The 13,048-nt window shown below is 45.8% G+C and overlaps 1 protein-coding gene across 2 annotated transcripts in view; it reads left to right on the plus strand.

The window, feature by feature from the left end:
* The window catches only part of WIPI2 (WD repeat domain, phosphoinositide interacting 2), a 797,269-nt gene that overhangs the window by 201,098 nt on the left and 583,123 nt on the right, over positions 1–13,048 (plus strand). The window lies entirely within an intron of this gene.

Raw genomic sequence — 13,048 nt, forward strand, 5'->3', positions numbered from 1 at the left:
CACATGGAAGTTCTGCCTTATAAAGGTGAGGAATTGTTCGGGGATGGTCTCTCGGACCTCTTTTCCACAGCAACAGCTGGGAAGTCTACATTTTTGCCCCATGTTCCCTCACAACCAAAGAAAGCACCGTATTATCAGGTACAGTCCTTTCGGCCCAATAGGGGCAAGCGGGTTAAAGGCGCGTCCTTTCTGCCCAGAGGCAGAGGTAGAGGGAAAAAGCTGCAGCATACAGCCAGTTCCCAGGAGCAAAAGTCCTCCCCCGCTTCCTCTAAGTCCACAGCATGACGCTGGGGCTCCACAGGCAGAGCCAGGTACGGTGGGGGCCCGTCTCAAGCATTTCAGCAATCAGTGGGCTCGCTCACGGGTGGATCCCTGGATCCTTCAAATAGTATCTCAGGGGTACAAACTGGAATTCGAGACGTCTCCCCCCCCCCCCCCCCCCCCCCGCCGTTTCCTCAAATCTGCCTTGCCAACCACTCCCTCAGGCAGGGAGGCAGTGTTGCAGGCAATTCAAAAGCTGTATTCACAACAAGTGATAGTAAAGGTGCCCCTACTTCAACAAGGAAGGGGTTACTATTCCACAATGTTTGTGGTACCGAAACCGGACAGTTCGGTGAGACCCATTTTAAATTTGAAATCCTTGAACACATATATCAAAAAATGCAAATTCAAGATGGAATCGCTCAGGGCGGTTATTGCAAGCCTGGACGAGGGAGATTACAATACTTACATGTCCCCATTTACCATCCTCACCAGGAGTACCTCAGATTTGTGGTACAAGATTGTCATTACCAAATACAGACGTTGCCGTTAGGTCTCTCCACGGCTCCGAGGGTCTTTACCAAGGTAATGGCGGAAATGATGATACTCCTTCGAAGGAAGGGAGTTTTAATTATCCCGTACTTGGACGATCTCCTGATAAAGGCGAGGTCCAGAGAGCAGTTGTTGGTAGGGGTAGCACTATCTCGGGAAGTGCTACAACAGCACGGCTGGATTCTAAACATTCCAAAGTCACAGCTGGTCCCTACGACACGCCTGCTGTTCCTAGGGAGGGTTCTGGACACAGAACAGAGAAAAGTGTTTCTCCCGGAGGAGAAGGCCAAGGAGCTGTCATCTCTAGTCAGAGGCCTCCTAAAACCAAAACAGGTGTCGGTGCATCACTGCACGCGGATCCTGGGAAAAATGGTAGCTTCCTACGAAGCGATTCCATTCGGCAGGTTTCATGCAAGAACCTTTCAGTGGGACCTGTTGGACAAGTGGTCCGGATCGCATCTTCAGATGCATCGTCTGATAACCCTGTCTCCAAGGACAAGGGTGTCTCTGCTGTGGTGGCTGCAGAGTGCTCATCTTCAAGAGGGCCGCAAATTCGGCATACAGGACTCGGTCCTGGTGACCACGGATGGCAGCCTTCGAGGCTGGGGAGCAGTCACACAGGGAAGAAATTTCCAAGGACTATGGTGAAGTCAGGAGACTTCCCTGCACATAAATATTCTGGAACTAAGGGCCATTTACAATGCCTTAAGTCAGGCAAAACCCCTGCTTCAAAACCAGCCGGTACTGATCCAGTCAGACAACATCACGGCAGTCGCCCATGTAAATCGACAGGGCGGCACGAGAAGCAGGACGGCGATGGCAGAAGCCACAAGGATTCTCCGATGGGCGGAAAATCACGTGTTAGCACTGTCAGCAGTGTTCATTCCGGGAGTGGACAACTGGGAAGCAGACTTCCTCAGCAGGCACGACCTCCACCCGGGAGAGTGGGGACTTCATCCAGAAGTCTTTCAAATGATTGTAAACCAGTGGGAAAAACCACAGGTGGACATGATGGCGTCCCGCCTAAACAAAAAGCTAGAAAAATATTGCGACCCGCAGGCGATAGCTGTGGACGCTCTGGTAACACCGTGGGTGTACCGATCGGTTTGTGTGTTCCCTCCTCTTCCTCTCATACCAAAGGTACTGAGGATAATAAGGAGAAGAGGAGTAAGAACTATACTCATTGTTCCGGATTGGCCAAGAAGAGCGTGGTATCCGGAACTTCAAGAAATGATGTCAGAGGACCCATGGCCTCTACCGCTCAGACAGGACCTGCTGCAGCAGGGGCCCTGTCTGTTCCAAGACTTACCGCGGCTGCGTTTGACGGCATGGCGGTTGAACACCGGATCCTGAAGGAAAAGGGCATTCCGGAGGAAGTCATTCCTCCTACGCTGATAAAAGCTAGGAAAGAAGTAACCGCGAACCATTATCACCGCATATGGTGAAAATATGTTGCGTGGTGTGAGGCCAGGAAGGCCCCAACGGAAGAATTTCAGCTGGGCCGGTTCCTGCACTTTCTACAGTCAGGGGTGACTATGGGCCTTAAATTGGGCTCCATTAAGGTCCAGATTTCGGCTCTATCGATTTTCTTCCAGAGAGAATTGGCTTCACTACCTGAAGTTCAGACTTTTGTTAAGGGAGTGCTGCATATTCAGCCCCCTTTTGTGCCTCCAGTGGCACCTTGGGATCTCAACGTGGTGTTGGATTTCCTAAAGTCACATTGGTTTGAGCCACTGAAAACCGTAGATTTAAAATATCTCACGTGGAAAGTGGTCATGTTGTTGGCCTTCGCTTCGGCTAGGCGTGTTTCAGAATTGGCGGCTTTGTCATGTAAAAGCCCTTATCTGATTTTCCATATGGATAGGGCAGAATTGAGGACTCGTCCCCAGTTTCTCCCCAAAGTGGTATCAGCTTTTCATCTGAACCAACCTATCGTGGTGTCTGCGGCTACGAATGACTTGGAGGCTTCCAAGTTGTTGGATGTAGTCAGGGCCCTAAAAATTTATGTTTCCAGGACAGCTGGAGTCAGGAAGACTGACTCGCTTTTTATCCTGTATGCGCCCAACAAGTTGGGTGCACCTGCTTCTAAGCAGACTATTGCTCGCTGGATCTGTAGTACGATTCAGCGTGCACATTCTGCGGCTGGACTGCCGCATCCTAAATCAGTAAAAGCCCATTCCACGAGGAAAGTGGGCTCTTCTTGGGCGGCTGCCCGAGGGGTCTCGGCTCTTCAACTTTGCCGAGCTGCTACTTGGTCAGGGGCAAACACGTTTGCTAAATTCTACAAATTTGATACCCTGGCTAAGGAGGACCTGGAGTTCTCTCATTCGGTGCTGCAGAGTCATCCGCACTCTCCCGCCCGTTTGGGAGCTTTGGTATAATCCCCATGGTCCTTAGGGAGTCCCCAGCATCCACTTAGGACGTTAGAAAAAATAAGAATTTACTCACCGGTAATTCTATTTCTCATAGTCCGTAGTGGATGCTGGGCGCCCATCCCAAGTGCGGATTGTCTGCAATACTTGTATATAGTTATTGCTTAACTAAAGGGTTATTGTTGAGCTATCTGTTGAGAGGCTCGGTTGTTATCATGCTGTTAACTGGGTATTGTATCACGAGTTATACGGTGTGATTGGTGTGGCTGGTATGAGTCTTACCCGGGATTCAAAATCCTTCCTAATTGTGTCATCTCTTCCGGGCACAGTATCCTAACTGAGGTCTGGAGGAGGGTCTTAGTGGGAGGAGCCAGTGCACACCAGTAGTCTAAATGCTTTCTTTATAGTTGTGCCCAGTCTCCTGCGGAGCCGCTAATCCCCATGGTCCTTACGGAGTCCCCAGCATCCACTACGGACTATGAGAAATAGAATTACCGGTGAGTAAATTCTTATTTTTTATTTTGTTATTTTCACAGCAAACTTTCTTTGCTAATGAGATCTTAATTTCTCTATCATAAACCTTGTCTGGGCGGCTGATACAAAGAATCTGTGGTGGTACCGACAGCATAAGTAATTGATATACCAAATAGTACATGATTCCACTATATTAACTTACAACCCAGTGTGCGCATATATGCATATACTGAATTATTCTACATGCATATATAGGTCTACATTATTTACATAATATTAAGATAGAATAAATAGCACTAAACAAATATAATATAATTAAATATAATGAAAAATTATTATATACATATAGATTGAAGATAGAATGAAGTATACTGAAAACTAAAGACAACCATAGGAATCTGAATTATTGATAGTATCTATAAAAATGAAAAGGATCTATAATTAATATACCATAATAAGATATAATAAAGAGCAGAAAGACCAAATCTGCACTCTTTATACTTATAAATTAATAACTATTAGATATAGACTCAAAAAATAGCTTTCTCTCTTACATGATGGACCTACACCTATCTACACAGGATATAGGGATATAAGGACTGAAAGAAACCCCCCCACAGATCTTGCTAAATTGGACTATTTTAAATGACATAGAATGTATATGTATGTATGTTCCCCTATGTAGCATTGGCCTTCTATGTCATTTAAAATAGTCCAATTTAGCAAGATCTTTGGTGTTTTTTTTTCAGTCCTTATATCCCTATATCCTGTGTAGATAGCAGATATGCGGTCGGTACCACCACAGATTCTTTGTATCAGCCGCCCAGACAAGGCTGTATGATAGAGAAATTAAGATCTCATTAGCAAAGAAAGTTTGCTGTGAAAATAACAATAAAATAAAAATATAGTCCTTTTTGGGTAATAATAATGTAAGTAACCTGATAAATACCTACATTAGGTGTTAGGATAATTCGAGATTATGTGTAGCACAATTAATACACATTATTTCTGAATTACCTTTATTTCAGTATAGAGAGTGAATAGCTTCTCCTCTCTGCTTTGTATTGTCTGCTTCAATTAAGGTTTGATCAGTTTAAAAACGTAAAGTCAGGTTTTCTATTACTTTTTATTTCTTGAATTGAAGACACAGTATTATTGACTCAATGTCCCTTTGACTTTTTATTTATAGTGAAGAAATATTGTTCTTAATTTTGTTCAATTTATTTGTGAGACTAAAAATATGTTTCATTATAATTTGAATACTGATTGACACATCAGTTTCAGTTTGTGCAATCAGCTAGGTATAAATGATGCAGCTCTCAGTAGGAAGGTATTCGTCTTGAGGAAGTCTCCGTTGCTAGGAGACGAAACGCGTTGACGCCCCTTTCTACAAGTTCAGTTCAGTGGACATTTGTTACTTCACAGATTGGCTCCCTATTATCTCGGTTTATGCACTCCGTCCTTTGTCCACACTGCAGCCCATTGATCTCCAGGAACCATACCTCTGCTGTGAGGTAAAAGCACTCCAGCTATTTACGGCACCTTTACATCTGGATACTGCCGTGGCCAGCCAGACACGAACGGATCCCCGCCGTGCGGCCATTACAGCACTGGCCAGTAGCGGCTTTGCCGTTCCATACCGCCACCGCCAGCTTAATAGATCACGTTCTTTGCTGGGAGGTTCTTAATACATTACCATTCTATGGTCAATTGACTGCTGCTCTGACGGAGGTTTTGATATATCAGCAAGTCTGCTTTTCAACTACTACTGAGGCATCAACCAAAATCTCTATATCCACCTCGTGCAAATGCATACAGGACCCTGTAGTAAATTCCAGGAACCAGCACGGGGGTAATTATTATTGCTTGTTTGCCTCTAATAATATTATATCAGTTATTGTGGAGCCTTCTGTGGACATTTCATATGATATCACACTGGGACGCCAGTGTTCGAATCAATTGACACACCATTTGTAGAGAGCTTCTCTCTCAAGATATTAATTCTGCACTTTAGATACATTGTACGCTGTTTTAAACAGCACGTTCACAAATATAGATAGTGTTTCTGTTTAAACCTGTATATGCAAGAGGTAGAAACCTTTTACTTTTTAAATAGTTACATATATTTATTGTTTGTCTTATGTGTCTTTGTTAAATATTAACTTTCTGATAAAATATTTTATTTTCAAAAAGACGAGCTTCATTGAGTCTATCATTCTCCCTGCTAGACTACATTTAATTGATCAATTAATCAATCTTAAGTGATTTCTGGAGCGCAGAGCATTTTTCTTTGTGTGCTTAAAATGGAGACAGATCCGTTTTTAGGCTTTGTTTGCCAGTGTGGGTACTGTGTACTGAGTCTTGAGATGCAATCCGCCTCGGTTAGAAGCTGTGCGTCCCACGAAGCAGGCAGGCTGGTGCCATCCAGTTCTACCTGAAAATAACACACAGAAAAATAAATGCAGAAAACTCCTTAGGAGCTTCCATAAGCGTGACCGTCACATTTTCTAAACTGAGTCTGGTAGGAGGGGCTTAAAGGCAGGAGCCAGCCCACACAATCAAAGTCTTAAAATGTCCATGGCTCGTAGTGGATCTGTCTTTACCCCATGGTACTATATGGATCCCCAGTATCCTCTAGGACGTAAGAGAAAAAAAATCTTAATGTGGAGTTTAGGGGATTTATCAACTGGAAGTTTCCTTTACAAAACGGTGGTGCATTGACTTGTCATGTATGTGACAACAACATTTTGTGATATTGTGTTATGGTTATAACAGATTTAAAAAAACAAACCCATTTGGGTAATTTGATAGTACATCCATTTTTATTTTTTTTTAAAAGAGAAACTTCCTTGTTTTTAAATTATAACAAAAATGTATATGTTAAAACAAATATCCCGTACATGACAGTGTAATGATCCAGTTGCCAGCAAGACTACCAAGTACCACGTATGGAAGGTTGCAAGATTACAGTAATATAAAATGAGGGCAAGTTTAGTAGATGCTCAGCTATCATTTAAACATGTAGAAATTCTTTTCACACATGGGGGGTATTTTCATGAAGCAGTGAAAAGAGTGGAGAAGTGAGTCTGTGGAGAAGTTGCCCCTGGCAACCAATCAGCTGCTCTGTATGTATAATTGTATAGTATACAAATTATTAATGTTACTTTAATGCTGATTGGTTCTTCTCCACTGGCTCACTTCTCCACACTTTTCACTGCTTCATGAATAGACCCCTTAGTCTTAAAGTGTACCTGTCACAAACCGTCTCAAAGTTGAATAACAAAACTGCTGGTATCTCGTTTTTGCCCGTTTGTCAAGTACTGGACAACGAGCAATATTCAAGCTACAAATCATTGGTGTGTGAACCATGCTCAGACATGTGCCTGTTACATTATGTGTAGTATGCAGACCTCTGGACCTTGGTTCTTGAGTCTTGAAAACCGCAAAGTGTTTATATAGAAAGCTAGTGTCCTTTCTTGTTTATATTGGTTTTAGACACATTTATTTTTTGTATTTTTTTTTTTATAGGGCCTTATTCAGGTTTGTTTGTGAGCCAGAAAAGTGAGCAATTGGGCAAAACCATGCTGCACTGAATGCGTTGGCAGATGTAACGTGCAGAGATTTAGATTTGGGTGGGGTGTATTCAAGCTGAAATCTAAATTGCAGTGTAGCAATTTTAAGCAGCCAAAATTTAGCATGCACAGAAACAATATAAACCAGTCAAAACTAAATCTCTCTGCACATGTTTTATCTGCCCTACCTGCAGTGCAACAAAGCTTTGCCCAATTGCTTACTTTTTTGGTTTGCTAACAAAACTGAATAACCCCCTTCTCCGCCTCTGAGCTAGAGAAAATATGCTTCTCTTCTTGTGCATAACAATGGCTTTAATGGCTTCTTCTGTGGAAAGTAGAGATGGCTATTGAGTTGCTGTCCCAACACAGTGAGTCGAATCATTTAGAAGTTGGAATGATTAGTTGAATCATTTAGAAGTTGGAATGATTCGAGTCACTCACAGTTTGGTGTGTTGAGACAGCCCCCAGTAGCCTCTCTGTCATAGAAACCTCCTAACAAGGTGAAACATGCGCTTGATATGTGGTTGCTACAAGCAGCTACTATAAAAACACAGGTGAGTCACTCCTGTAGGTACCCTGGAATATTTCCGGCCATGCTACTGACTGATTCCCCGGGGACAGCCGTGCAGCGTGACGGCACCTGGGAATCAGCATAAGCTATTATGGAGTTAAGTCCGACTCCCAGTCGCCTGTTTGCTGGTGGGTGTGATTATCATTCTACTGTCTTATGCTGATTCCCGGGCGCCGCTATTCGGCCAGGAATCAGCACTGAAGTGGGCAATCCCCGCCTACTCGCCTCCCCTTACACTTAAACCCCTGCACTTCCGTTTATTTAAAAACACACCATGGGAGGTGTGTATTTTTTAAATAAAAACCCACTGTGTAAGGGTTTTAGCAATTAGCTCTGATACTAGCAATATCCGCTGGCATTACCCCATGGGCGATCTCCCCTCTACACTTCCTCCTGTACTGCTGGAGATGTGTATTTTTTATTAAAACCCACCGCTGAAGGGGTTGATCCGGAATCTGGCTTAACATGTGTTAGACTCGGGATCACCGCGTGGAGAAATTGGCTAATAACCGAGTAGCTCCAAGCTCTAGACCCGGAGCTTTAGCCCCACAGCTAATCGAATCTGCCTCAGTGAGCAAGTTTTGTTTAACTTTCTTTCTCTTACGTCCTAGAGGATGCTGGGGTCCACATTAGTACCGTGGGGTATAGACTGTTCCACCAGGAGCCATGGGCACTTGAAGAATTTGATAGTGTGGGCTGGCTCCTCCCTCTATTCCCCTCCTACCAGACTCTGTTTAGAAAATGTGCCCGGTGGAGCCGGTCACAGCTAGGGGAGCTCCTAGAGCTTTTCTAGTTTTATTATTTTTATTAGTTAGGCACAGGGAGGCTGCTGGCAACAGCCTCCCTGCTTCATGGGACTTAGGGGGGGAGTAGTGTCCAACCCTCTGAGGTTAATGGCCACTATCTCCGCTGACAGTACACTGAGCTCCTGAGGGTGGTGATCGTTAGTCCCCGAGGCGACCGCTCACTCCCGCAGCATGCTGCCAACCCCTAACAGAGCCAGAAGATCGAGGTGGTGAGTAGAGCACCGGTGAGAATGGCGGAATCAGGGTGGGACTGCAGCGCTGAAGCTAAGCTCCGGTAGGCTCAGCGGTACAGATGTGCGGCGCTGTGAGGGGCGCTCTAGGCCATCGCAATACCCTTACACTGGTCAGATCGCTTTCAGGGACTCTGTTTACTGCCAGCACACAATCCTCAGGCCAGTATAAAAAATTTCAAAAGTGCGGGAAGACGTGCCATTTTAGGGGGCGGAGCTTCTCAGAGCGGACCCAGCAGCTCACCAGTGCCATTTTATCCCTGCAGATCATCATCACAGAGATGCTGACTGGGAGCGCTGATCCTCCTCATCACTCCAGCTATCCAGTGCGGTAACGGGGTTGTAGATGGGGAGGGGGGGGGGTCCCCTTGCAAGAGGGTTGCAGCTCATGATTGAGGCCATTAGGGATGTGTTACACATTACTGACAAACCACCTGAGCAGGCTGAGGAGGCTTACTTTACAGACAATAAGAGCCTCCCTGACCTTCCCTGCATCTAAAGAATTAAACGCACTATTTGAAAAATCCTGGGAAATCCCAGAGAAAAAATTAAAGATCCCAAAAATAGTTCTTGTTGCTTGTCCTTTCCCTGAGGATGATAAGAAAAAGTGGGAAAACACACCTATAGTAGACGCTTCTGTATCTAGACTGTCAAAAGAGGTGGTTTTACCTGTCCCTGGGTCTACCGCTTTGAAAGAACCGGCAGACCGCAAGATTGAAACTATGCTGAAATCCATATACACTGCTTCAGGCGTGGCGTTAAGGCCCACTATTGCCTGTGCATGGATTTCTAAAGCCATAGTAAAGTGGTCAGGCACATTACTAGAGGATTTAGATTCTATGGATAGAAGTGTCATTGAATTGTTTTAACGTAACATACAGGATTCTGTGGGTTTCATGGTGGAGGCCATGAAGGACCTGGGTCATCTAAATGCAAGGACATAATCCATGGTTGTCTCAGCACGCAGGGGACTCTGGCTGCGCCTATCGTCTGCAGACGTGGAATCCAGGAGAAGTGTGGAGAACCTACCCAACACAGGTCAGGCTCTATTTGGGGAAGCTTTGGATGCGTGGATCTCCACAGCAACCGCTGCTAAGTCAACCTTTCTTCCCTCAACCACTCAGACAACGAAGTAACCCTTTCTACGTCCACAATGCAGTCCTTTTGGACCGCAAAAGCTAAAAAGTCGAAGCCTCCTACCACTTTCTTCAGAGGTGGTCGGGCAAAATCCAAAAAACCTGCACCCTTCAGGTTCCCAGGAACAGAAGCCTGCTTCTGTTTCCTCAAAATCCTCAGCATGATGGTGGACCTCACAGCCTGGAGAACGAGCAGGTGGGAGCGAACCTCAGACGTTTCAGTCACGTCTGGGTGTCATCCGGTCTGTATCCCTGGGTACAGGATATTGTGTCCCAGGGGGTACAGACAGGAGTTTCAAGATCTTCCACCTCACAGATTCTTCAAATCAGGCTTACTAGCTTTGCTGACAGAAAGGGCTATCCTACAGGAAGCCATTCAAAAATTGGAAAGGTCAGATGTCATTGTTCCAGTTCCACCTCATCTGGAAAACAATGGTTACTATTCGAACCTATTTGTGGTACTGAAACCAGATGGTTTGGTCAGACCGATTTTGAACCTGAAGTCGTTAAACCCTTATTTGTGGGAGTTCAAGTTCAAATTGGAGTCTCTGAGAGCGGTGATCTCAGGTCTAGAGGAGGGAGAATTTCTGGTATCCCTGGATATCAAGGATGCGTACCTCCACATTCCGATTTGCCCGCCACACCAGGCTTATCTCAGATTTGCGCTGTTGGACTGTCACTATCAGTTCCAGGCACTGCCATTCGGCCTCTCCACAGCACCGAGGGTATTCACCAAGGTAATGGTAGAGATGATGATGATGATTGATTCTCTGAGGGATGGAGTGAATATGATTCCATATCTGGACGATCTGCTGATAAAAGCATCCTCCAGGGTGAAGTTGTTGCAGAGTATGGCTCTCACGACTCGATTGCTCAGGGATCATGGATGGATCCTGAATCTTCCAAAGTCACATTTGGAGCCGATGAGGAGTCTTTCCTAGGTAGGATCCTCGACACGCAAGTGCAGAGGGTGTTTCTACCGCTGGAGAAAGTGTTGGCGATACAATAAATGGTCCGGGATGTCTTCTGGGGAAGATGGTTGCCTCCTACGAGGCTCTACAGTACGGTAGATTTCATGCACGGTCCTTCCAACTGGATCTCCTAGACACGTGGTCAGGATCTCGCCTACACAAGCACCAGGGGATACGTCTGTCGCTGAAAGCCAGGATCTCACTCCTATGGTGGCTACAACTGCCTCACCATCTAGAGGGCCACAGGTTCGGGGTTCAGAAATGGATCCTTTTAATCATGGATGCAAGTCTCAGAGGTTGGGGCGCAGTCACCCAAGGTGAAACCTTCCAAGGAAGGTGGTCAAGTCTGGAATCCATTCTTCCAATAAACATCCTGGAGTTAAGAGCCGTGTGCAACCGTCTTCTACAAGTGGCACACCTTCTGTAAGATCGGGCCATTCATGTAGTTGGACAATATGATGATGGTGGCCTACATAAACCGACAGGACGGAACGAAGAGCAGGGCTGCAGTGTCAGAGGTGACAAGAATCCTCTGGGCAGAAAAGCACGCGGTGGCGCTGTCGGTAATCTTCATTCCGGGAGTGGACAACTGGGAAGCGGACTTCCTCAGCAGGCATCCAGGGGAGTGGGGTGTTCACAGAGGTGACAAGTCTCTGGGGTGTACCTCAAATAGACATGATGGTCCCCCGTCTCAACAAGAAGCTTCAGGGAATACTGTTCCAGGTTGAGAGACCCACAAGCAGTGGCGGTGGACGCCATGGTAACTCTGTGGGTGTTTAAGTCATTGTATGTGTTCCCTCCACTTCCACTCATTCCAAGGATTCTAAAGCTCATAAAGAGAACAAGAGTTCAGGCTATCCTTATTGCTCTGGACTGGCCAAGAATGGCTTGGTACGCAAATCTTCTGGAATTACTGCTAGAAGATACGTGGCCTCTTCCTCTTCGAGAGGACCTTCTGCAACAGGGGCTGTTCGCTTATCAAGACTTACCACGGTTACGTTCGGCGGCATGGAGGTTGAACGCCAGATCTTAGCTCGGAAAGGTATTCTGAACAAGGTTAATCCTACGCTGATACAGGCTCGGAAAGGAGTAACGTCTAAACATTACCATCGGATTTGGAAAAAGTATGTGTCTTGGTGTGAATCCAAGAAGTTTCCTCCGGTGGAGTTTCAACTTGGACGGTTTCTCCTCTTCCTGCAAGCAGGTGTGGATATGAGCCTGCGTTTGGGATCCATAAAGGTCCAGATTTCGGCCTTATCCATTTTCTTCCAGAAACAATTGGCTTCCCTCCCTGAGTTTCAGACTTGCTTAAAAGGGGTTCTACACATCCAGCCTCCCTTTGTGCCTCCTACGGCACCCTGGGATCTTAACGTGGTGTTGCAGTTCCTGCAATCAGATTGGTTCAAGCCTTTACAGGAGGTTGAGGTCAAGTTTCTCACATGGAATGCTGTCACATTGTTGGCTTTAGCTTCTGCTAGACGTGTGTCGGAATTGGGGGCTTTGTCTTGTAAAAGCACCTACTTAATCTTCCATGAAGAGAAGATAGAGCTGAACTCAGGACGCGTCAGCAGTTACTTCCAAAGGTTGTCGGCTTTTCATATCAACCAACCTATTGTGGTGCCAGTTGCTACGGACTCCTCAATTCCATCTAAGTCCTTGGATGTTGTAAGGGCTCTGAAGATCTATGTAAAGAGGACTGCTCGTCACAGAAAATAGGACTCTTTGTCCTGCATGATCCCAAGAAAGTTGGGTGTCCTGCTTCTAAGCAGACGATTGCTCGCTGGATTAGGTTCACTATCCAGCATGCGTATTCTACGGCAGGATTTTCGTGTCCAAAATCTGTTAAGGCCCACTCTACTCGTAAGGTGGGTTCTTCCTGGGTGGCTGGCCGGGGTGTCTCGGCTTTACAACTTTTCTGAGCTAGCCGCTCAGAAAAGTTGTAAAGCCGAGACACCCCTTGGTCAGGGTCGAACAAAGTTCTACAAGTTCGATACTTTGGCCTCTGAGGACCTAAAGTTTGGTCAATCAGTTCTGAAGGAGTCTCCGTGCTCTCCCTCCCGTTCTGGGAGCTTTGGTACATCCCCGTGGTACTAATGTGGACCT

Source organism: Pseudophryne corroboree, chromosome 7 (assembly GCF_028390025.1).
Source record: "Pseudophryne corroboree isolate aPseCor3 chromosome 7, aPseCor3.hap2, whole genome shotgun sequence".
In the NCBI taxonomy this organism is placed as follows: domain Eukaryota; kingdom Metazoa; phylum Chordata; class Amphibia; order Anura; family Myobatrachidae; genus Pseudophryne; species Pseudophryne corroboree.